Here is a 25,577-nt window from a genome sequence, read left to right on the forward strand (position 1 = left end):
TCCTGTAGTGTAACCAGCCTGCCAGCCTCCTGCTCCTCAGCACCCTGCTCCTCAGAGCCCTGATCCTCAGGGAGCCCTGCTCCTCAGGAAACCCTGCTCCTTAGCTTCTCCTGCTCCTCAGCTTCCTGCTCCTCAGAACCAGGCCCCTCAGAACTCTACTCCTTGGAAACCCTACTCCTCAGGAAACCCTGCTTCTCAGGAAACCCTGATCCTTAGCTTCTCCTGCTCCTCAGCATCCTGCTCCTCAGAAACCCTGCTCCTCAGCACCCTGATCCTCTGCCTCCTGGCTCCTTGACCTCCAGCTGCCCACAAGTCCTGCAGCCCTGCCAGGGCTCACAGCTCCTTCTCCACAAACATTACCCTGAGGCTGCTCTGTCCCACCACGCCTTTGCCCAGTCCAGTGTCCTCTCTCTGGGCTCCAGACAGAGATTTGATTCTGTACTTGGCCATGTCTGTAGGCTTTCCTGCTTCCATTTTCCTTCCCATCTAACCAAATTGTCATTATTACAGTCAGTCATAGTCTCTCTGAACAGACAGAAAGCACAACATCTTTTCCTGCTCTCTATTCCTGGGAATAATAAACATCCTTCAAAACCTCCTTGCATTGTTGGAATGGAGGCATGGACACTCACTCTGGGCATGTATTTTTGCTATTGAAAGAGAGATTCAATGTTAAACACTTTTGCTTCTTGAGACTTGTTTATTTTAAGAGCAACCTTTTTCTTATTTTTTTCTTTTGGGTCTCGTAGAATTTCATCCACCTGGGAAAATAAGGGCTTGAACCCAAAATGAACTCAAAGCAAGGACTCTCCTTATTAATGACTCAATAAGTGTGTAACTTTTTCTGTCTTAGTGGTTGTACAAATTCTGTAGGTAATTGTATGGAAAAAAATGGGAGAAAAAAGAGGTTTATTTTTAGATTGTTACTCCAAAAAGCCCAGTTTTTCCATCTCAGCTGGCATGTAGTGACTTGCCTTAGAGAAATAGAAAAATTAAAAGACAGGCATTCAAAATAAACCTCATAACAAATAAGCTATGTAACTGTCACCTCACAACATTTGTTTCTTGACACTGCTGATTTTGCAAGAGAAATAATTTCTTCCTCTGGGACAAAGTTATTTTTTTAAAATATTACTGAATTCAAGTAGCACACCCTATCTCTGTGAAACAACACTTGGCATCTGCAGTCCTGTGTTCAGAGGAGTTGCTTACAAAATCAATGTGTCTTAAGGTGATTTTTCACATTGAAGAAGTTGAAATACAATATAAATTCATCGTATTTATTAATGGCATGCAAGAAATTGGAGGAAAGGTAAAGTTTTGGGTGTATAAATATTCCCATACACATGTAATATACATATATATGAATGAATATGCATTTGTATATACATAGCTATGTGTACCTCTGTGAGAATATACATTATATACATATATTACAATATAATTTATATATATACTATTAACAAGTCTGCATTTGATTATTTAACTTGGAAATATTCCAAGTTTGGATTTGGTACTTTTTAAACTTATAAACCACGGGGGAAATACAAGTGTTTCTGAAAGGGCAAAGAGGTGGGTCAAACAGCTTTGCACATCTCAGTCAGTGTGGGCAAGTTGGTGAGACTCATCTGAGTGAAGTAACTTGCAAGGAAGACTAACACTGTCCCTAGGTTTGCTGAAATATAACATGAAAACTGTTTCACTTCGGCCACGTTTTGTGCTGGACTAGAAGGAAAAATAGTTTATTTACTGAGTGTAACCTGAAGGTCAGGATCTCCCATCTGAGAGGTGACAACTTCACAAGACACATGGCTTGATCATTGGGTGAACAGCTAAGTCCATGACAAATTTGTTCCATAGAAACAGAAGTACTGCCCCATGTCAGACCACAAAGTAAAAATTTCTTCCAATGGCTTTACTTAATTCTTGAGGAGTAGAAGAGTTACTTTCCTTCAAAAATAAGCCTTCCCAGCTAGCATTGTGGCATATGTTCCCATATGAAATCTGCTTCTCCTTGGAATCCTGCTAAGCCCATGGCCTCAGTAACATTTTGTTACAATGGTGTTTACAAGGTAATAAAGAAAAGGTATTTTGTTTATTAAGTGTTAGATCTGGTGCCTTTCATTAAATGCCCCTTGATCTTTCATGTCAGATGACTTTATTGTAAAGACTTAATGAGAGCTCCCATTTTATTTCCCCAATATGATGCATTACATAACTCACCTTTTCACCTTTTTCTGGTCACCTTTCTAATAAGTCCCAATATTTTCAATAATTCCTTCTACTGAAAGCTTCTCAGCCTCTTATGTTTTTTGATGTTCATTTCAGAACTCTGTTTTGCTATCCATTTCTGCATGCAAAAACATTGCCAGCACTGCAGTCAGTTGTCTAGTTGAAAGCAGACCACTGACAGCTTTCTATTGTTCTGTGAGCTTTCTCTCTCTGGCATCCAATAAATTTTGTCTATTTTTTTTGTCCATTGTTTTAAACTAATGGACATGACATCACAGATTTATGGACCATCACAGAATTGCTGTGCACTTGAACCTGTAAGCAGGTCCTTTCATTATATTCTCCATTAGAAGAGGTAAGCCAGTCTTCAATGGGCTTTTAGCAAACTCCATCTGTTTAACCTGAAATCATAGTAGGACTAAATTCAGGCACAGTCAGAAGAGGCCACAGTGAAGATGAGGCAGCAAAATTATTACTTTCAGGAGATCAAGAGTCATGTCATCACATTACACTGCACAGTGACATTTCTAGAGGAGGAAAAAGGAAGAGAGGGGACAACCTTTAGTTACTGCCCTGTGTGTGGTGCCAGCATGGAGAAATGCTGAGACACACACTGACAAAATCACTATCAGTTTTCACTAAAAGCTATTTTCCCCTTCCCATTTTCCTGAACAAGTCCTCATGGAGATTATCTTCTGAGAAATCATTCAAACCAGAGTCTGAACACCTGGAGTGCAAGGGCCAGGGACGTGAATTTTACTGTTACTTTGACCAGCAGTACCAGAGCATGCTCAGGCATTGCTCCACAGCACAGGGGCAAGAACACCAAGGAGACAACAGTGTCAGCTGAGATTTTGGGAGCACAGATGCTGGGATCTGTCCCTTCTAAGACAGTCCTACTCTCTGAATCTTTCAGAGCACAGTGCTGTTTTCTACAAAATCCTTCTTCACAACACTTATCATGATTATAAGGGATTTTCTGCAAACTCTGTGCGCACTAAATGCAAGATCAGAGTGTTGTAAAAGTTCTCTGCTGTATCTGCTGCTACTTTAGGACTATATGCTACATTAAGGCTTTTCTACAGAGCACAAAGATCTTTCCTCTCTACCGTCTGAATAATGAAAAACAGAAAGATATTTGCTTTTAAGATAAACCACCCAGTGTAGGTTTCTTGTGTTTGGTGAGCTGAAAAATAGAAACTATGGCCTAAACCACCAGCTATGGATTATCTCACTGAAAAATCATAGAATAGCAACAAGCTATTAATTATCTTTCCTTACTATAAACTACTGAAATCGCTCTGTAAATGTTTTTCTTTTATAATGATAAACATTTCTGTCACATAGTTTGTATAATTAATCACTTTTCAATTTAAGGGACCATCTCATTTTCACTGGGAAACAGTTTATAAAAACACTCAAGAGTGAAAGATTGTTAATAAATTTTTCAAAGTACACTCCACATTTTTTTAGTTAAACAGTCACTCAGTATTTGTGGTATATTTGCACTAACATTCAGACTATGTCAAATTATGCAGCTAAACTGTTTCCACAGAGGAACTGGCATTAAAAAATCATGGACGTGGGAGCTGTGCAATGTTTCTCAATTTAGCCTCTGTAAACGAAATTTAAACTTTTAAAGAATGGTTGTTCATGGCAACTTAATGGGAGAAAACCGGGAAAGAGACAATTAGGATTCTCTGGTTATGTTAATTCCCCAAACTAATAATACTATTCTTAAACAATATGAGAAACCATGTATTCTCTCTTCAAACTTCTTGTGTTCACATCACAGACGCAAACAATATATGGAATATAATTTTATCATACCCATTCAGCTTCCTTAGCAGCCCTGCAACTGCTCTTCCATGAATGTCTTCTAAGATTGTTGAGAAACAGCACCCTCAATGTCTTTTCAGCTATTCAACCTGCAATAAAACAATCCTTTTCTTCAATGTAATATTCAGATATTCTTTTAAGGTCTGTGACTGAACAGGGCTCTTTCCATCTCAAAAGCAACTTTAATATGGCTAATATGAAACTATCAACTATGTCAACGATCTTGTGACACTGAAGGACTTACCTGAAGCAAGAAATTAATTTGAAAATACAATTCTACATTTGTATATCCAAGATTCCTATGCTAAGTTTTCAAACTACCCAGAAAAATCACTTTTGTAAAAGACAGGTTGTGTTTGGGTTTTAATGAAGCTTTAATTGGCATTTTTTTTGCACTGACATTCTATTGCAAGCAACCTAGACTTTTGAACTCAATCCTTTAAAATATTTCATATATTTCTTACCAAAGATGATATTTTCTGGACCAAATTTTTAAAAATGTAAAATTAGGATGTAATTTTTTTCCTTCAAAAAAAAAGTGTATTTAAATAAGTAAAGTTAAGCAAAGTTGGCTCTCAGCTGTTCAATGACCTCTACTCTATAGGTTTTCTGTTACTCTTATTTTCCCATAATGGTTTCAAATTTCCTTCATGTTACATTCACAGAATTTCCAGAAATTTATCTATCATGGGAAGTTGACATTACTTGTGCAGATAGAAACAAGCCATGAAGCCATGAAGCTGTATTTCCATGTTACAACAGCTGGGAAGGACACAGATTAATATCAAATTGAGACAAAAGCTTTTGCTTGCAGAATATCAGTATATAATAATTTAATATTTTATGCTAAAGTCTAAGTTATGTGTTATGGCACTCAAATTCCCACTTTGCTACCATTCTAATTCCCAAATTATTCTGTTTATTTTCAAACAAGTATTTTGATACTTGGTTACGCATCTCGGTATGAAAGAAAAAGATTTCTAAATATTTGTAGACATTTGAATAGAAATACATGCATCTACTTGACATACAAGACAATATTGATCACCGTTCAGAATGGAATTATTTATACGGCATTTGCACAATATACCCAGTCTCTTTTCCTGAGTTGCATCTCACTCATGGCCTCATATTGGCTCAGTTCCAGGTAATACAAACACAAAGACCATTTTTCTGGAGATATGCCCAGAACAATTTAACACTGCACATGTAAAAATTCAAGTAGCACCTGTGCCACTACAAACCTCATCAGCAGAATTAGACACACACCTCGAAACCACAGCCAAAATGTAATTGATTGAATCACATTTAAGCTGGTGGGTGCTGTGAAAATGTATAACCTCATATTTTATTTTCTCCTGTGACACTGAGAACAAGAAAAATGCACATAGAGGCAAGAGAGTTGTTTCCAATTTGTGTGACCATCTAATGCACAATTTAACTTAACAATTTTAACTGTAGCAACAATTATAACTCCTTCATTCCATGATAGCTGCTGTTTTGCTATGCATGGTCTTGTATAATTGTTTGCACACCTTAGAGAGACTGCCAGGAACAAAAGAAAAAGAAGGAGGGAAACAAAATGGAAGGAAAAAATAAAAAACCAAAACCACCCAAAAAACCTATAATAAATAATAGCTATTCTTGTGTCACGATTCATGTGAGATTTAGCCACAATCTGGGGTTACTAATTTCCAGACAGACGGTAAAGACATGTTTAGACAGCAATGTGTTCAAGAACGTGCTAGTGGAATTGTTTAAACATTTGAATCAATCCTCTTTTTTGTTGTGTGATGTTTACTCCAGAGATTTTTGCATGGGATTCAAAACTTTGCACTTACTTGATTTATAACTAGCTCACAAATGCTCCAGCACTTCTCAAAGCACTAGTGAAGAAACACTTAAGAGTGGTGATCTATTCATTGTAAGTATACATGGGTAAGGCATGATAATGGTGAGGTTATGCTTGTTCCCAGCTCACAATGGTGAGAGTTCAAGGATTGCCAGGTGAAGGATTCTTAATCATTTCCCCCATGTTGCCCCCATATAAATGAGGATACTGAAAAGCTACAGAATGAGAGGCCATGCTGGAAACTGTCAGTTCTAGCTTCTCAAAGCTCTCATTAACCATGTCATGTGTGATGACATAACAAAAAATTCTTTGATCTTGTGAGAAGACAAAAAAACTAAATTGAATGTGGATTGTAGTATGAGAGACCTCACATGGCTCTTTAAAAAGGCAAAGGGTTCCTGAGATCACCCATTTTATCCATTGTCAAGAAAGGCCCACCTCTATCTTGGAAGCCACTTTTCTGGCATAAATGGTGAAATATCACCTCAGACAAACCAAGTAGATTTTCAAAGGGATGTGCAGGAGGTTCACTAACAATTGCCTCTATTAGTCAGTGGGTAGTTAATAAACACACTGCTTTGAAAATTTACCTCTGCATGTCCACTCTTCTTTCAGCTGTACAATGGCAGCAGCCAGTTTTCTAAAGCAGCTCCTCCCAGTCAGCCCTTCCAGCTGGGAGGGCAGGAGGACATCTGTCCCCAGAGCCAGTGTCAATCACTGCTTCTCCTCAGCTGAATTTATTATTGGCACTAAGTGATCTGTTTCTCTCAGCTAGGCTTCTAAACTCCCTCTTCTGAGGCTTCTGGTTATGAGATATAAAAGTCTGTCTCTTGCATGTTTTTTAATTCCTAAAAGGGTTTTTTTTTGTTGTTGAGATACTGCACTCTTTATATATGAGATTCTAGATTCTTCCCTGATGTATCTTCAGTGATTTTACCCCATAATATCTCTGCCTGATTTGTCCCTCGCTCTAATGCTATTTCACTTTACTTGCATTTTCTCTCCTTTTGCAGTAAGACTCTTGTTCAAGAGAAGGGTCTGATGTGTATTGCACACTCTCGCAAGCAGAGAACTTTTCATCCTGCAATTTGTGAAATGGCACATATACCAAACAGGAAAATAAGAAATTATTACATATAAAGCATGCTAAGTAATTATGATAAAGTGAAATATGCCTCAAATAGACATATGCTTCAAAGCTTTCAGAGGAAGCTAGAAACAAATCCAGTTGTCATGTGCTTGTCTGTATTAATAAGTTGTTATTTAATTTACCCATCCAAAATATTTATTGAGGACATTTTACTCTGTGATGTTTATACTACTGTGCAGCCAAAAAACATAGCTCACTTTCATATTTCAGATACAATTTGCCGTATTATGTCTCTCTCCATTCTAACATGAAATCATCAGAAACACTTAGAAACAGAAGGTATGAATTCTTCAGGGGCCCTTCAAACAGAAATAGGACTTTTTCCGGTGCAAAGAGGCTAACTGGGAATTTGACATGTAAATTAGCAAAGAGGCTGATGTCAGCTTCCATATTAACTTCTTTGCAAAGGTAAGACACTAATTTCCATTTTAGATGTTCCCAAACTTATGCCCATATGTTGAATTTTAAAAGACCCACAGCTGGTTTTGCTTGGCTCTCTCTCACAAGAACTTCTGATGAGCAAGGTATTGAGTGTAAGAAGGAAAAATTGCATACAACATATGTCTTCATAAATAACAGTTGTTCATCATGTGGCACTCATGTTTGTGTTTACCAATGTTTGAAGAGTGCTTTGTGAACGAATTCATACCAACCTTGTTTCATTTCAATTATTATTACACTGCAGCAATGTGCAGTTTTAAACTGCTTTCGCAACAGTATTCCCTCTCATGTCTGTGTGCAGATATGTCTAAGTGTCCAGCCATACATGTAGGAAAAGGTTGATAATGAATATCTGAATAATCTGCATAGCTGGACAAGTAGCCAGCACGAGAATCTTTGCAGGATGTTAGTGATTCAGGGGCAAAGGGTGATTTAGATTCCTGGTGGAAATAGATATGTACACTCATATTTGATTTGAAATTTTCCACAAGCACAGTTATCTGACTATGCTTCTTCTCTTGTGTACCTCTGTGTAGGAATTGCCACAAAATGCTGGATGGCAAATACAGCAGCTAAACAGAAATACTTGTATTCACGTGACCTTAATGAAATATCCATTGAAAAAATAACAAAATCAAACTCTTGCATGGGTATAATGGGCAGCAAGTTCTTACTGATATTTTATTCCATGTAGACTTTTCTTAATTTTTTTCCAACTCTCTCCAATTGTGACATCTCTTACCATGTTAAGTATTTCCTCTCCACTTTTAATGTTTAAATAGGATTTTGTGAAGCTACTGTGTCTTTCACTGCTGGTCATTTAGCCCAGCAGTAGATATTTCAGCTCAGTCTATGCACTATTCCAACTCTGTGTGAGCATTTTCCTTTTATTCTGATTTTCCAATACAACAAGAATTGCTATTGACACAGATAAAAATCAACAAAAGATCTCAAATCAATGTATATCTTAGTATTCTTGTTTTAAAGGAATCTATTTAAATGCTGCTATTTTAATTTCAAAAGTGCCAGGTTACTTCATCAGCTGGTGAGTGAGCAGATTCAAGCTCAGGATATGCTCAGGAAATCACATACATCCTCAGCAGCCCTAGATAAGGGCATGTTTATGTTAGCACTGCTCTGTTTTTAGTATTTGAAAAATATGGTCACAGATATTTCAAGATGGTTTGAAAACAGCCTCTTCTAGAAAAGATTTAGAGTAAAATGAGGCCATGCTGAAAATCAAGGGAGTTGTAATTATTATTTGGATGATCTGGAAAGCAGCATTTCACCCCTGAGCTTTTTTCTCTGAACAAGGCTGGATGATTATGTCAAATTAATTCTGTGGATGTGTGCAGGTGGTGAAGTATTGTCAATAAAAGCCTCAATACCTAGCACGTATGTATTAGATACCTGTTTGACGGGTTTTAAGTCATAAATTAAAACAGGACTGAAATAGGTAACTATTTAGTTAAAATAGGCCAAATTCAAAGATATCCCATAAAACTATCTTAAGAGGTGGATTTAGGAGTGCTGTGTGTAAAGCAGTAACATAACAGAAAAAAATAGTGGCAAGAGACTACCCTTGCCAATGCTACCCTTTATCTTTAGCTGTGCACTTCAAGAATCCTTGCAAACATGACTTTTAACATAAAATCTTGATGTCATCCATGCAAAACAATCACTATAGGTACTATCAATTTGAGTAAATACATATTAAAGCTTAACACATGGATTTTTTTGTTTGTACAAGCAGCAGCAAAACTGTAGATTATGTGAAAGAGGCCAGCACAATGCTGTTCTGTTCTGCCTTTCCTCCGGCACTAAACTTTTCCCACCCTCTGAAGCAATACCTAGCCACCACCTGAATTCCTGAAAGAGACTTACATTTGCTTTTGTTTTGAATTAAAGTGAGGTCAGAATTACTTTTGTGGCTTTTTCAAGTGGGATCTCACTGAGTTTTAACAGTTTCCTGTTTGTTTTCTCATCTCTCTCACAGTAGATTGCTCATTTAAATCATCATCAATATTAATTCTTAGCAGCATAAGCCTTATACCAAGAGGATTTTTTATACCACTTTTACCTGGATGTATTGCAGAAATCATATACTGATCACAAAATTCACAGAATTCACAGAATCCCAAGGTTGGAAGAGACCTTCGATATCATTGAGTCCAACCCAGCCTTAACACCTCAACAAAGCCATGGCACCCAGTGGCACATCCAGGCTTTTTTTAAACATATCCAGGGATGGTGACTCTACCACCACCCTGGGCAGACCCTTCCATTACTTTATCACTCTTTAAATGAAAAATTTTTCCTAATATCCAGCCTATATCCTAATATCCCTTGACACAGCTTGAGACTTCATATTAAGGCTTTTTTTTTTTTAAGACAACCACAAGATTAGGCTTTCAGAAACTCACTCCTATGTGAGAGTGCCAGTACCATTCTGATGCAAGTGAACCTGTCATCAGTCATCCCATGCAATTGTGCATGAATGTTGATCCTCTTTTCTGCAACAGTCCTTCACACTGAGATCACAGTCTAGGACAAGGAGTGTCAGCATTATCCAGCTATGTAAGTTCATCCTTAAATACATCAGCCATTTTCCCTATTTCTGAAGTAGTTGACTTCAGGGGAAGAGGGACTTTCAGTTGTGCTGAGAGTACAGACTGCACCCTGGGGAATGTGGATACAACTCAGAAGGCCTGGTGTTCTCATGTTAATATTAATACACTGGATCCTCCTCCAGCTGAATTATTTTAATAAGCGAATTTGTGCTTAGGGAATAGACCTAATCTGTAGGGTTTTATATTCAAACAGAAACAAATTCACATAATTTCTTGTGCAACTGTCCATATCCCCAGAAAAGAGATGAATTCTCCAGATTTCACCACTTAAGGGTAGAAGCAAGCTACAAAGAGAGATTTCAGGGGTACTATAGAACCCTCTGGAACTGAGCAGTTCAGGTTTGCATTCCACCTCTCAGTCACAAGGTTACAGAAATGGGACACAGATTTGGCCTCTGAGTAAGGAAACTGTATATGAGCACAGACTCCTGCACAGAGAGTATTATTGGTCACAGCTCTTAGTTTAAGGATTTATGGGTGGATATATTATGTCTCAGCATCTGTTCTGCATCACAATTTCTGACATGGAGAAAGAGTCTCCCACAGTGATTTCAGCAAAGACAACACAGCATTCATAGATAGCACAGCAGACAAAATTTTGGCCCTGAAAACAAAGTATTTGGTTCATTGGTTGGTTTGTTGGATTTTCTGTATATAGTCAGGCTTCCTGCTTTAAAATTCTGCACATGTATTAGACCTCAATAGTTAAAATTGGTTCACTGCATGGTTTTAGCATCTGTACATACTCTGTCAAAATAAAACAATTTGCATTTTAAATGAAAGAAAAAAAGTTCAATACAATTTTATCTTTTTCTCTACACAACTTTGGCATTCTTTGTCAGAAGCCTGATAAGCAGTCTTTCCCATGTAAGCTGGGTATGATGTCTAAAAAACATATAAGCTTATTTCAGACTGAAGAATTTTCTTTTGAAGAAGTTTCATAGAAAGGTGTCACTCAAAAATGAACTTTGCTCCTTACTTTACATGACATTCTCCTCATTCTTTCAAAATAAAAATGCAATCACTTTAATTGATTGAACAAGTCTTCAAAGGTTTTGGATCAAATGTCCAATGTTTGATTTCTCAGCTATAGCATGTAAATACTCACAAGTTTGTACCAGTGACATACTTGGTTTTATATCCGTCTTTTAAAATTAAAAGATATTTTTCTGGTGTTATTATTGGTTAGATACTGTCATTCTCTGGCTTCTTTCATGACCTTCATCACTGTCATATTTGAGCACCTAATTAATAAGATTAATTCAGGCAATCTGATAAGTCAAACTGTCTGTGGAAATGGTAATGGAAAGGAGGTATCTTTACTTAATTTCACTCTGCTGAGGAAACAAAAACTTAAATACTTAGAGAATTTATAAGAATCTCTTTTATGGAAACAGAGATAAACAACTTGAAGAAGATATTATCTCTAGAAAGAGACTATAAGAAAATGATAATAAAACAAAAATGAAAATTTAAACTTTTTTAAGACAGACTAAAACTATGAGAAGTAACATCAATAAGACCTCACCAAAGGACATGCTGGCACACAAAAATCTAACCTCCTCCATGAAGTGTAATCTGACCCACTACAAACTGGGATATTTAAGTCAGAATTCACTCAGAACACTACAAATTCTTCAATTGTTGCTCTGATGGGTCCATTTGGCCCTTGCTTGAAGGCATAATCTGGGAAGTGACATGTATTGTTTATTGTAATTTGGGAGGAATTGGTATCAAGCAGCATTCACAGGAATACAGACTAATTAACTGTCAAATGATCAGATCACATATTGCATGTTTTAAGGCAATGAGAGCAGAGATGCTTTTTACAAGAATAAAATTAACTTCTCAGAGGACAAAAGTACAACATAAGAAAATAGCTGACTGTCAGATAGTAGCTTTGAAATTGCACACTTGAAGGGTGCTAAAGATATTAATGAATGAAAAGAAGGGTTCCAGTTTAATGGAAGCAAACACCATTTCAGGGGTCATTATTGAGATATCTATTTCTGCTGAAGCACTACCCCTCATTTACTTCATCCTCTTCCAAATTTTACAAAATTGGCCATGAGAATTACGGGAAAATATCTCAAGAATGGTTGAGTGCTGTTGGCCCCCTCCTGCAGACAGAATGAGACAAAGTATTAAGAAGTAGCACTGTGAGAAAAATCATATAATTATTCCACTGTAGAGTTTAGCACAGACTTCTTCTGTGTGGAGATGGGTTATGTGCCCAGGTTAAATTATTCAAATACATTTAGCAATAAATAGACATTACTGCACCCTCAAGCAATGTGTGGTCAATTCCTATTTACCTGATAATTAAATTCCTTTCTGATAGCTTTTACCTTGAGAAAATGTCCTGTATGTAGCAGTAAAATTGCTGAAAAGATAGAATATTGCAAATTTTACACAGTTTCCTGAAAACAGACTTTTTTATTGCAGAGACATAGGTGCCACACACTCGCTGCCTGTGTCTCTGCAGGCTGATTTCTTCACACATGGGGTATTTGAATGTTAGCATAAGGTGTCTGTTATGTGATCTCTCTTTAATAAGGAAATTTTAAAAATAAGGCACTTTTGGTCCTTTTAGCCTAAGTTTAAGCAGTTTGAAATTCTGAATATGCTTGGTGTGGTCTGCTGCTACTGAACTCATTTAAAGTGCTCATGAGGAAGATGTAGTATATTGGGTAATAACCTTCACAGGAAAAAAATTGCATAGGAATGGAGAGGGATGTGCTGCACTGAGCTGTTAGCACTTCTGATCTCACCAATGCTATATTATTAGAAGCAAATAGAGATCCACAAGTCTGCCTGCCTTTTGGGGTATGTCATTAAGTAAAGGTTTTCAGTATCACAATTTGAATGGGAACAGTAACAGCTGAAAGACTTTAAAGATAGACACTTCAGTCTGCTGTGCAGTGTCTTTTCCAGCCCCTTGGAAAACTGTAATTTGGAACTAGCCATTGGAAATGTCCAATGTAAATATTTAAGTTGATTATTCTTATCTTAGTTGTGCATTAGTTGAAAAGCCCAAGAGTCTGCCAAGCAAACAATCCTGAGGAGTTCTTACAGAAGAACAAGACATTCCAGTTACAGCAATGAAAATACAAACAGGGCTTCTCCTAACAATTAACAAAAGAATAGAAACAATGTGAGCATTCCACTGGATACAAAACAGTGCAAGGGTAAGTCCTTGTCTGTTGAAAAGGAATTTTTTTTTCTGGAAAACTATGGATTACATTTGAACGCCTGTTAAAAAAAAACAGTCAAAAGTCAAATTTTCCTTTACTAGTCATAGATATACTTTTTACTCCCCCCAAAATTATCTTGTCTTAGGAAAGTGGTACTGCAGCGAGGTGTATGTGGCTCAAGAGGTCAATGTCCGGCTAGCTGAGGGTAAAGGCCGACACCCAGCTGCATTCCCTGCCAGCACCCCTCGGCGTCAGATGGCCTTGGGCTGTGCTGGCTGCGGACAGGCTCTCGCTGATGATCTGACGAGAAAAGGAGCAGGACACTCTCTGGGAGTGAAGTCGGTTTATTGATGGTCCCGAGAAACCAACCAAGGAGCAACCAACCGGGGAGTGACAAGGAATGGAGGGTGGAACAAGGTCATAAAGGGAGCGGGTGTACAAAGGAGGGGCTTACAAGTAACCAATAGGGGAAGACAAGGGAGTGAACTGAACACGACAAACAGCATAAGAGAACCAATAAACATAAAGTAGGGGAGGGGCCCCAGGACCTCAGCCAACCACGGCCCCCAGAGCAAAGAAGATTCTAGAAACCTGGGCGGAGAAGATTCTAGAAACCTGGGGGGTGATTGGGAGGAGAATAAGTTTACATATAAGGAGATGAGGGAGAGGAGGAATTATATAACTTAAAAGACTGACAATACAAGTTGCAAGGGTTGCCAAGGGAACAACATAACTGGCAGGGCTATGGCAGGAAAACTGGGGAGGGCAGAACCATTTACATAAAATGGGGGGAACAATACAGAAAATGGGGGAGTAATACAATAAACTTAATGAACACACTACAACAGTGGTACAATGTTAATAAGGTTTGTATTTCTGTATTGTAACACTTAGACAAAAAACAAACAAAAAAAAGAGAAGTTGGTTTTGGTTTTGTTGGATTTTTTGTTGTATTTATTGATTGTATTTTTGGGTTTTGTTGTTTTGTTGTATTTATTGATTGTATACAATATGAGGCTGCTCTGTGGATCTCTCATTCATGAAGGGGGAGTGCTTATCAAAGTGGATAGTTCTATTTATGGCAGTGCCTTGAAGGATAATTCTCCCATGTCACTGTGGGCACCATTACACATGATGCTGTCTCAGACTGGTTGTGTCAATCTCAGCATTCACATCACAGGAATGCATAGAAGTTCCACAGGAGGACCTTCCCTGCCATGTGGGGTGGTCTGCACAGAAGCCCACCCTGGAAACATGGCCATGGAGCAAGTCCTTCTACATCTAGTGGCACCATGACTCCACATAACACTACAGAGACATTTGCACCTTACCTAAATTCCCTGCACCACATAAAGTGTGGGATTTGATCCACCCAGCATTCCACCTCTGCCCACCTATAAACACTGTGGAGTTCCCAAACCCAGCTTTGTCCCAGTGTGATAGATAATAATAGTGTTGTGCTTTTTTCAGAAGACCTTTCTAACAGCCTCCATATCTCCACTGCCAGCAGTCCATACACTTCACCAAGAACAGTTGACTCAGAATATGGTACTCTAGAGAACATTTTCTTAATTTATTGTATTGTTTTAATTGTGGTTACTGAGGAATATCTTCTTCAGCATAAAAAATCTAACTTAAATTGAGCCAAACTATTTAAAAAAATAGTAACGGGGAAATAACTCCTGAGAATATTCTTTTACCAAAGGTGAAAATAAAGTTGAGTGGCACATTCAGATATTCCTGCACATCAAGAATTCCACTTAATTTAACAATTGAACATTCTGAATCAGTTAATTATTTTTGCTGAGATACATATTTGAAATGTGAAAAATTGTGTAAAAATAAGTAGAGATAAATCAAATGGGGACTAGAACAATTGTTATTGACCTACTGAGAAGAAATGAACCAAAAAATCTGAATTAAATGTTGCTACAGAAATTTCAAAAATCAAAAATGATGATGCATGTTTAGGAGATAGAATATATATTGGTGAAAATTCTTCTAAATTATAAAAAAATCTTCCAGAGAAAAATCACATTATATTTATGTGGTTTTTACACACATGTATATATGTGTGTGAATATGTGTGTCCACATGTATGTGTACCTGTGTGTGTACATATACACTGCTGGGTGTGTACACACATATATATTGTGTAAAAATGTATTAAAAGTGTGTTTTACTTTGCAGTGTCAAATAACAGCAGCAATATCCCTGCAGCTGAGCACACAAAGCCACACTTGTCCCTGAAGTCTATTCACATCTCATACGTACTCCCAGAAATGAACGTAATGTCTGCAGCACAAGACAGATCATTTCCCTTCTTCCTTCCCTCTGAATGTGCCATCTGACCTAAGGGCTCCTCAAAACAACCCAACACACGTTGCTGGAGTTTCCTGGTTATAAAGTTGGAGCCCTTTTCATCACAAAGTCCAGCAAAAATCTGTTCCTTTCCCATGTGTCCAAAATCCCTCCATGATAGTTTCCATTCCATTCTCCACTGATATTACAGATTCAGTGAATATTTTTCTTTTTTTTACTATGAAAAAATAATCTTCCTGCAGAAACACGGTGCCTTTGAGTACTCTCCACACTCTAATTTTGTCCTTAATATAATTTTCTTCTTCTTTCTCTTCCAGCTGTAGCCATGTCCTTATTTTAGGTTATTGAACTTAGTCCATCAAATCTACTTCTACAAAGAAACATTCCTCTCCCACATAATTATCTTTCCATCATCTCTTTTAACTGTAGAGTGGTCCAGGGCTATGTTTTCATTTGGGCCCTGTGTATTTTGATTTCTGCATGCAGTTACTGAGGGATTTTTCCCTCACAAAAGGGTATTTATTTTATGATGATTACCTGATGATGGGATAAATGGTTTTTCCCACTAAGCTAGCACCAGATATTAGACATTTAGCTTCTTGTGCTCCAGATATACAAAGATCTGTGGAAATTAGAGGAAGTCCATTCAAGAACTGGAATGAAAGTTAGAGAAGGAATATTTGAGCCAAATGTGTGAGAAAAATGTCTCTCAAACTTCCTGCCAGAAAATGGGTGCCAGAGAATGAGAGTATGGCCCTGAAAGAGAAAGAATATTCATCTATTTCTAATTTGTGTGTCCCAGTTTGTGACTTTGGCATAAGGCATTTGGCATTACCTCAGAGGTATCTCTTGCTGCATGACATTGAGATTCACTTCCTCAATGCTTTCCCTTCAGCCTGAAAGGCTGGAATTTATCTGATATCCAAAATATTACCTTTGCCATTTGAGGCACCTAAACAGACTAAGTGGATTTTTTAAAATAAGTGTCCTATATGTTTAAACTGTCATTTAGACGCTTGAGTACTAGGTTAATGCTGGACTAAACCTATTTAGCAAATTTCACACACCCAAAATTACATCATTTCCTACATGCCATGTAGGCAAGACCTTCCACCCAGCTTACCACTCCCTGCTGTGCCGCACCTGCTACCCTGTGTGCACCCAAATCCATGCTCCAGGATAGTGGGCAATAAAACTCACAGTCAGAGTTAATGATGGCCAAATGCACCCCAACAAGTCCTCAGAGAACTGGAAAGAGTGTGAGCGAATTTACAGGGAAAGGTAAAAATGTCTCAGTGAGTCTACATTAATGTTGCCAAACTATTTTTTGAAAACTAACATGTTGCAGGCAATTTATAGACTACAGTATTAGTAAGATAAAATATCCAGATTCAAACAGCTAAGAAATCCCATGTTTTCTAACCTTTCTCATGAAACCTACAAAATATAAACCCTTTCAAAAGCAAAATTGGAGGTAGAATAGTATGTATGGGTAAAAGTTACATCAGGTTATCAATATTAGTTTATATTCCAACGTCACTTCCCAGCTGTGAAACTCTTTTAAAAGTTGTGAAAACTTTAGGCTAATTCAGTAACAGTAAATTAGATTGCCCTAGATGATATTTCCTGTGTTATTAGTGTATGTGTGTGGGCCTAAAGATAATTTGCATAGTACAGTCTCTATTACACAGCAAGATGGGGCAAGCACAATCTGTTTACTTTGGTTCAACAATTGCTCATTCTGTAGCCAAAGAATAAGGTGGGGCTGGTTCCTTCAGGTTCTCTCTGCTTAGCCTTTTTCTTTAAATCATTGTTGTATCTCACATTTGAGGTATGGAAAGTGACATTATAAAACCTAAAGTAATTTCTTTGAGTGGTCTGTGTTTTATTCCTGCAGCTTCTCAGTAGGATTTCTTGGCTAAAGAACGTACCCCACCAACAGAAGATCTCTAATTCCAGGTTTGTGGTCAGAGCCCTGCCAAATCAGGTCTGTCAGTGGTTTTGTAAATAAAACAAATGAAGAGCTATAGTCTCATCCAAAGTAAGATGGTATTGCTCACATCTGTGCAGGTGAAGACTTTTCCCTCACCTTCACCTACTCTGTGTGCTGCAAACAGTGGATGGCTTGCACTATGCCCTGAACCGCACTCCAGTACATCTGAGAAAGTCTTAGCAAAGTTTTGTGCCGGGCAGAACACTAACAATTAATGAGACAACAAAGTGGGAGACTGCTTGCAAGTGTGTTCCAGCCCTCAGTTTAATATTTTTGAGATACCCCTGACAGTAGGAGAGCTGGTGTCTGCAGGAGTGGGGTGTTTTGCGTGCTCTTTTTCTCCATCATGGATTGAAACTAAGTAAGCATGAGCAAGATTAGCAGTTCCAAGCAAACTTTGCAATTGTTTATATGAACATCTCCAAAAGCAGAAGTTGACTTGGGGTATCACCACCTTTCCATGCCTTTCTTGAGGTCCTTCATTCTTTATTTGCACAAATGGGGTGAATACGCATTCCTGAAACACTTTTGGGTGTTTTAAGGTGGCACTCAAAGTTAGAAATCATTCCGCATTAAAAGTGTTACAATTTCACTGCATACCAAATACACATTCACTCAAGAACCTTATACATTTGTTTTAAATGGCCTGCTGTTTTATTAAGTTAGTTGGTTTTGCCTGTGTGAAGTTTATGGCTTTCTAATGAAACTCTTATTTGGGTTTCTTTTCAGTGGAGAAGTGTCCCATGGCCTACACCATGTGTAATGTGGTCACAGCTATTTTAAAAGGTAAATCCCAGTGGACCTCAGAACAGCTTAGCCTGCCTAAAAGGTTTCATTACTTCATGACCTTAATGGATGACTGTTTAACCTTCTTTAGTGGTCACAAAAAGGAGAAAAACAGAGTCCAGCGGTGTTGGATGACAGGATGTCCTGAGATGAGAAATTTATGAGAATTTCTGCCTTTGGATCTATAAATTTAGTTGTCATCTTACTGTGGAGCAGAGCCATGCAGCATGAAAAGCCACTGTTTTAAGTGTCTCTAATATTTTAGAGCTGAAAGCATAAAATGCTCACAATGCTGACATCTCTGCTTAGGCTTACATAATCAGAATTATTTCAGATGTACCCAGGACACAAATTTTTAATAGTTTCTAAACTTTTTTCACTGCTTGATGTGGCAAATACCAGTCTGATGCTGACACATTCAGTAGCTTTATATTCTAGGATTGTTTTTGATTAAAGCAGCACTTTCAGGTTTATTTAGACAGCCCTTGCTCTTTTTAAAAAACAACTGATGTCCAGAAATCCTGGCACTGGTTCTGTTAAATGTCCAAACATCATTTCTCATGTCTTTTATGCACTGGACTGGGTTAAGGCATTTTAGAGCAACTGAGAAAGGGACACTTAGCAGCAAAGGTGAGCAGGTCTTTGTCATGCCATGCTTAGTTCCAGACTGTATGGTCACAGACACAAGACTCCTATGAAATCTCTTGAAGTTTAGTAATAATTTAGACTGCAACAGCAATTATCTTGGTTTCAAATTTAACATCATCTATACATTTAGTAAAAAGAAGGATCTAGACGTACAACTGCATTTTTGGTTTCTTTGACATAGGTTTCAAAGAGTAGGGTAGACACTTTGAATATCTCAGAGCTGAGATGATGAATTTAAGGTTATTTCAAGAGGACTAAAATTGGCCCCACCCATCAAGACTGTGCTTTAGACCCACAGATGCTGAGGATGGGCATATTAGATTTCCTCTGGGCTACTTAAGCCAAAAGACAGCAGGCACTCAGGTGTATTTCAAATCAAGCTTGAGGCTGCCAAGAAAATCTGGTCACCTGAGAGGATAAGGCCCCTCCAGGACATGAAGATATGTTTTCCTATGCTTCAGCATTGGAATTTCAGTACAATCAGTGCCTGGGTGGCATTGCAGAGACCTCTGTCCAGGTTGTGCTGCATATCCATTTTCTGAGACTCAAACGCATTTATGATATCTGACATTGTAAATCTAAAAGTTAAGGCACCTAGGGCTATTATTATTATATGTCAAAACTCATTAAAAATGAAGACAACTGTATTCTGGCTCAGTTAAAACAAGCCAGTGTCCAATACTTTCTCTGTTAATTCATGAAATATCTGTTGAACTTGAGATGGTCTCTCTTGGAAGCAGTTTTACTGTCTTTTGTGTAAGGAAATTTCCATTGGTACCCAAGTAAAAAAAAAAAATGGTCAGAAAGATATAAAATATCTAAAAGAAAAATGTTGCCAATTAAAAATGTGTTTCTTTCTTCTGTGCAGGAGAAAGAATAAGCAGATGGCATAATAAGATGAGAACAAGGGGAAATTTACAGATCAAAATATCTAATTTTCTGTATTAAATGGAGCAAATTACTTCAGGAGGTAATAAACAGAAAATTAAAAAGATGACAGAGAACAGTTACTTGGCTTTTCCTTATCAGCATGCACGGTAGTGGAGATAAATGCTTACGTTACCCATTGTTCTGGTCTGGTTTCCTTTTTGACTGTCCTGGAAAACTCTTACTAAAACATTGACAATTGATGGAAGTTCAAAGTACAAGCAACTTGATTTTTTGTTTGAGAAATAAAAATCAGAAACCATTTAAAAACTTTATTAATTTAACTTCCTCCTTGAATCTTTAGGTCATGTTGTGCATGTCTTTGCAAAGCAAACACTGAAGAAGGCAGCAGTCAGACACTCCCTGTAAAAGTCCTAAAAATCCTTACTTTCAGATACAAATGTGCTCATTTACTGTATAATTCAGAGGTTTGGAGACACAAGTACATGTGTCACATCACCACACATCACCACCTGCAGGAACGTGTTTTATAAATCCGATGAGGTCTCTGTTCAAAATCTAACTGAAAAAATATTACACTAAAGAGTGAGAATCATACTGGTAAGGCAGACAATGGTGCTACTTCTGATCCCAGTTGTGCTAGAACTGTTCATTAATTTTATCTGTACAGACAAGCAGGGTATATGAAAGCCTTGACCAGGGATTAGTTTAGAAGTCTTCCAGCTATATCAAAGCTATGTTGAGTGAGTTGATCACATTTCTGAAGTTCTGTCTCAATTCCATCCCTAGTTGAGTTTTAAAAAGCTGCCTAGATTATCAAAATGAAAAAGATTAAAAATTGACACCATGTTATAAATTCTTTATCTTTAAATCATTATATGAAAAAGTTCTTTAATATCTTGGGGAAAAAAAAAAAACTGTTTAAAAACTGTCACATATCCCAGGGAAAAGAAATATGTGCAGTCATTTTCCAGTTTGCTTAAAAATAGGGAATTAAATGCTGCTATTTTTTACACTATTTACATGAAGAACTCAGGAACACTTGTTATCATTTTACAGGAGAGGAATTGTGTTCAAGTGTTAAAAGCAAACTGAAAAATTGTTTAAATTGTATCCTTGAGTTTACCTGAGAACTGGACGAATAAAATAATTAAAGCAACCTAAATTTCATGGTCTGACTAATAATTACTCATACTTAGAAATTCTTCTTCAGCTACAATTTCCTCCTGCACTCTGACTGGCAGTGCTGATGCTATCTTTAAGAGTAATACTTGTCCTTTTACCTCTGTACCATCATGCTGAGCAAGGGCAAAAGGTGAGCAGCCTGAGGAATTAAAAGTGGAAATGAAGCACACTTTTCCAACAGAAAAATTGCTTAATTAACTTATTTGGAGGAGTTATGAGATCTCAGACTTTGGTTGAATTCCTATCAGAATGCACATTTTAGTTTAGTAGAGATGCAGAGGGAATTTGAAATCATGCAGTGTGTGAGAATAACTGCTCATTCTTGAAGTTGTGTATCTAAAAATCTATATGTGAGAGAGATTCTGAGACACTACCATTACACAGACTGCAAATATTCCTATCATTTCAGAATATGCATGAAGGTTGCCCAGTGGAGGACATCTCCAGTACACCAGTGCAGGACATCCATGTCAACATTAGGTGCAGTATTTACAATTGTGCCCCAGCAGCAGGAATGCACATGATGATGCAGTGACTCACTGGCAAAGCAAAGAGCAAGTCAGTGCAACAGTGTCTGCTACTGATGGCAAAAAGAAATAAAGAATATTGTATATTCTGAAATAACAACATATTCATGCTGACTGCACTGGTTTTGTTTCAAATAATGCTTTGGTAATCTGAGGGGGAGTGTTCTAAAAGAACATTCATAACTTTAAAAAAATCACTTTGCCCCATGTATTTTTCTTATGTCTAAGACCATATGGAGATATTCTGAATATCCCCTCTGTGATTTATGCTTTCATACTGTTTCTCACTAGGACTGAAAGATAAAAGATGCTTTCATCCAGGGACTGTATTAGAGCTCAGCAAGTGCTAATGCTGGCCCTTGGTGGTATCAGCTTTTATCACCCTATGTCTACCAATATTAGGAATGAAATCTTGGATCCACTCTCTGTAGTTAATCCTTCTTTGGCATCCTATACATAGGAAAGAAGAATTGCATTACACAAAACTAATTTAAAGTCATATCTCCCCTACATATATATAATCTTTAGTTAAAATTCTCTGCTTTCTTACAAATGGATATACTTACATAACTCAAGGTCCTAGAATGGGTTGTGCTCTTCTGTAATTGCCAATATTTTTTACTCAGTGACTTGGCTATGACTGTACACTGTTTCTGCCCAGTGTTGATAAATTTAGATTCTGTGCCCTTGGAATGATGGAAGATGCAGCTACTAGTGGGAATCATACAGCTGGTCATGGTGAATTGCATTTACAATATCTTGCCCTAGTTTGGTTGCTTGGGATATTTTTTTTCTAGGAGCTGTCTTTGCTAATGAGAATTATTAGAACATTATCTAAACCAGAATGCCTTTGCAAAAACATACCAAATTTTGGATATTTCAGATCTACTCAGAGACAAGAACAACAAACCTATTTACTGGTTTCTTCTCCTGAGGCCTGCCTTCAGTCCAGACACAAAGTCTGGATGATGGTAGACATGCACAGCTTTAGTGCTGCCTTGTTTTGATTATTTCTAAATACCAGGATGAGTCGTGGGCAGTCCTGATAGCCCAAACATTGAGGAGGTCAGGGCACAGAGGGCACAAGGCACAGACTGTGTACAGCATGCTCTCCTCAGTTACACTCTGCAGGTGTGTGAGCAAGTTTCTCCTTGCTAGGGAACACCAAGAAAGGGTGGAAGCAGGTATGTACAGATGTGAGTGTGTGTAGGATCTCTGTGCAGGGAAAAGAACAAATTACCTTTTTGCACTGAGCTGCAGACTAGAGATTAAAATTTTTAGCTGTCAGCACAGCAAGATGCAAAAAATTCACCCAAATTTCCCTAGTCATTACATTTTTATGAAATAACAAGTGAACTCAGTCCGTGCTAGAAGTTATTAGGAAATTTCAGATTCTAGCTACAAACCACAGTGTCCTGCAATATATGCTTCATTATGCCTTTCATTTCTCATAATATAAAGAGTTAATGTCATACTTTGAAGAAAGCAATTCTTTTTTTTTCTCTAGTCCTCAAAATCTTCCCTCCACAAAGTATCCTCTGTTGGATCAGGTGTGGAAAAACTTTTTCTCACTGCAGTGTAATCTAGATTCTTTCTGATTATTAACTCTGTAAAGTACATTATTGCCTTGGTTGCTCCATCTTATTCAGCTGAGATGGAGCTAAAATGTAAATGAAAAGCAAAGTTTCTGCTGTAATCTTTGCCTTGGGCTTAACCTGGAATTCCTCGAGTTCTTACTTGTCTTGCTCATTCCAGTACAAGATCTGGAACAAATTTTGCTGCATTATTTGGGACAACTATTCAAAAGTGGTGAAAAATGAGAGAAATTTAACAAAAGGCAAAAATTAATTTTGGAGATCTCCCAATGAGCTTACCTGTTCCTGTTCTTAAATAATTCAGGGGGTGATTAGGATGTTTGTGCTCTCTGCTCTGGTACTGTCAGCACTGCTATTATGGGTGCTTGATTATTGGACTGAATTTCACACCCCAAATGCAGCCTGGCAAGAGTGGTATCCTAGCAAAAGACTCTATAATCTGACTCGTCATGGATGTTGAAAAGGATATGTAAGGCTTATTAAATTCCAGGTATCTGTTTAAGTGAATAACCCAAATGTTCATGCCCAAATAACTCACTAATAAAAGAATGTGTAAGTTGTGTTGTGAAATGGGGATTAGTAAATGAGTAACATAAATTATGTGTTAAGGGATTAAAATGTGAAGTTATTTGTTGTGCAATTATGCCTGTCAGTGTTCTATATTAACAATTACTAGTTCTATTGTTAATAAGATGGGAGGTTATGGCTTTATGATCCCCTGATGAGTAGAATAATAGCAGTATGTGGATGACAGGAAGGAAGAAAAAGGGAATAAAAAGAAATTTAGTTAAATTATTTATGAAAATATAGGCAACAAACTTGTCTACGGTAGGCACAATGGAAAGAAAGTGCTGGAAGCCCAGGAGTGTCAGCCTGGCAGTGGATAGAATTTACAGTGGGTGTTACAGGTGGGGTCATTAGTCCAGACCATGCATTATTTTTACAAAAAGCACTTTCTGTTTCTAGCTGCTTAGGAAGAGTTTTATCTTCCCTGGGCTAAGAAGGAGTCTCACTGAATTTTTATTACCTTTTAATTTCAAAACTTTTACATCTGGTCCTAAAGACATTCCAGGTTCAAATAAGGAAATGATGAAAATCCCAAAAGAAAATCCTTCCATCAGTGCAGAAGTCAAGCACTGTCATTTCTTTCAGAAAAACTGGTTTCTAAATGAAGAAATTCAATAGAGGTGCAATAGAGGTGCAGGGAACACTTCTGCTCTCAGAATTTGAACAGTTTCTATGGAAGAAATGTGGCACGAAGCATCCAGCTATTTCCACAGCAAGAACCCTGAAGACCCAAGAGATGGAGAGGAGACAGAGGTCTGTGGAGGAGAGGAGAAATGTATCTGTCCAGTCTTCAGAGAGGAAGGGTAAGGGGGAGAGATTTATTGAGGAGATTTTTATTTATAAGAGGAGATTTATTGCTGTCTGCAAAATACGTAAAGCAAGGATGTAGATCCTTGTAACATAGATCCCACTCATCTTTGCAGTGCACAGTGATCTGACAAGAGGCAGCAAAAACAAAACTTGGAAAATAAAAAATTCCAACTAGATCTCAGGAAATAGTCTCCCTAAGCTATTTGTTAAAAGAAAAAAAAAAAAAAAACAACAGTAAACTATGGATGTCCTTACTTTATAAAGGGTACACAGGTATTTTTACATGATTTTCTCTTTAAATGTTGAAATGTGATATTTATCATTAAAAAACAAAAAAACCATCAAAACATTTGTAAAGGGACAGAATGAGTCTGGAAATACACAGCATTTCAACCAAGACCCTGAGATCTATCCTTACATAAGTTGAGATATACATTAATTTATGAAAAGAAGGTATAAGTACTGGAATATTTATGATTAAAAACATTGTAGTATATGAGAAAACTGATGTGATTTAGAAATAAGGTGACAAGTAAAACAGGAAAGACAGCAGCATAAAGGAGAAAATGAAGGCCTCAGCTGATGATTAGTTCCATTTTAGAGTTTTCCTTGGACTTAACCATTTCTACAAGAAATGTTCCACACTTCTTGATATTTTAGTGAACCAGCAAGTAAGCATTTTAGCAGTTCTAAATTGTATAATAATATTAAATTGTGGGTGTATGTATTTCATCATCTGTGGAACTTTCTTCATGTGTTTTATTGCCAAAAGAATTCTATGGGAATTTGGGTGGAGAAGATTTTCCACCGCAGAAATTTTGGTGATATTTTTACAAAGTTAAAAAGTACAGCCTGGTCATTTTCTTAAAAGATAGATTCTGACCCACTAAAATAGAATTGGAAGCATATAGCAGCACT

Source organism: Ammospiza nelsoni, chromosome 1 (assembly GCF_027579445.1).
Source record: "Ammospiza nelsoni isolate bAmmNel1 chromosome 1, bAmmNel1.pri, whole genome shotgun sequence".
In the NCBI taxonomy this organism is placed as follows: domain Eukaryota; kingdom Metazoa; phylum Chordata; class Aves; order Passeriformes; family Passerellidae; genus Ammospiza; species Ammospiza nelsoni.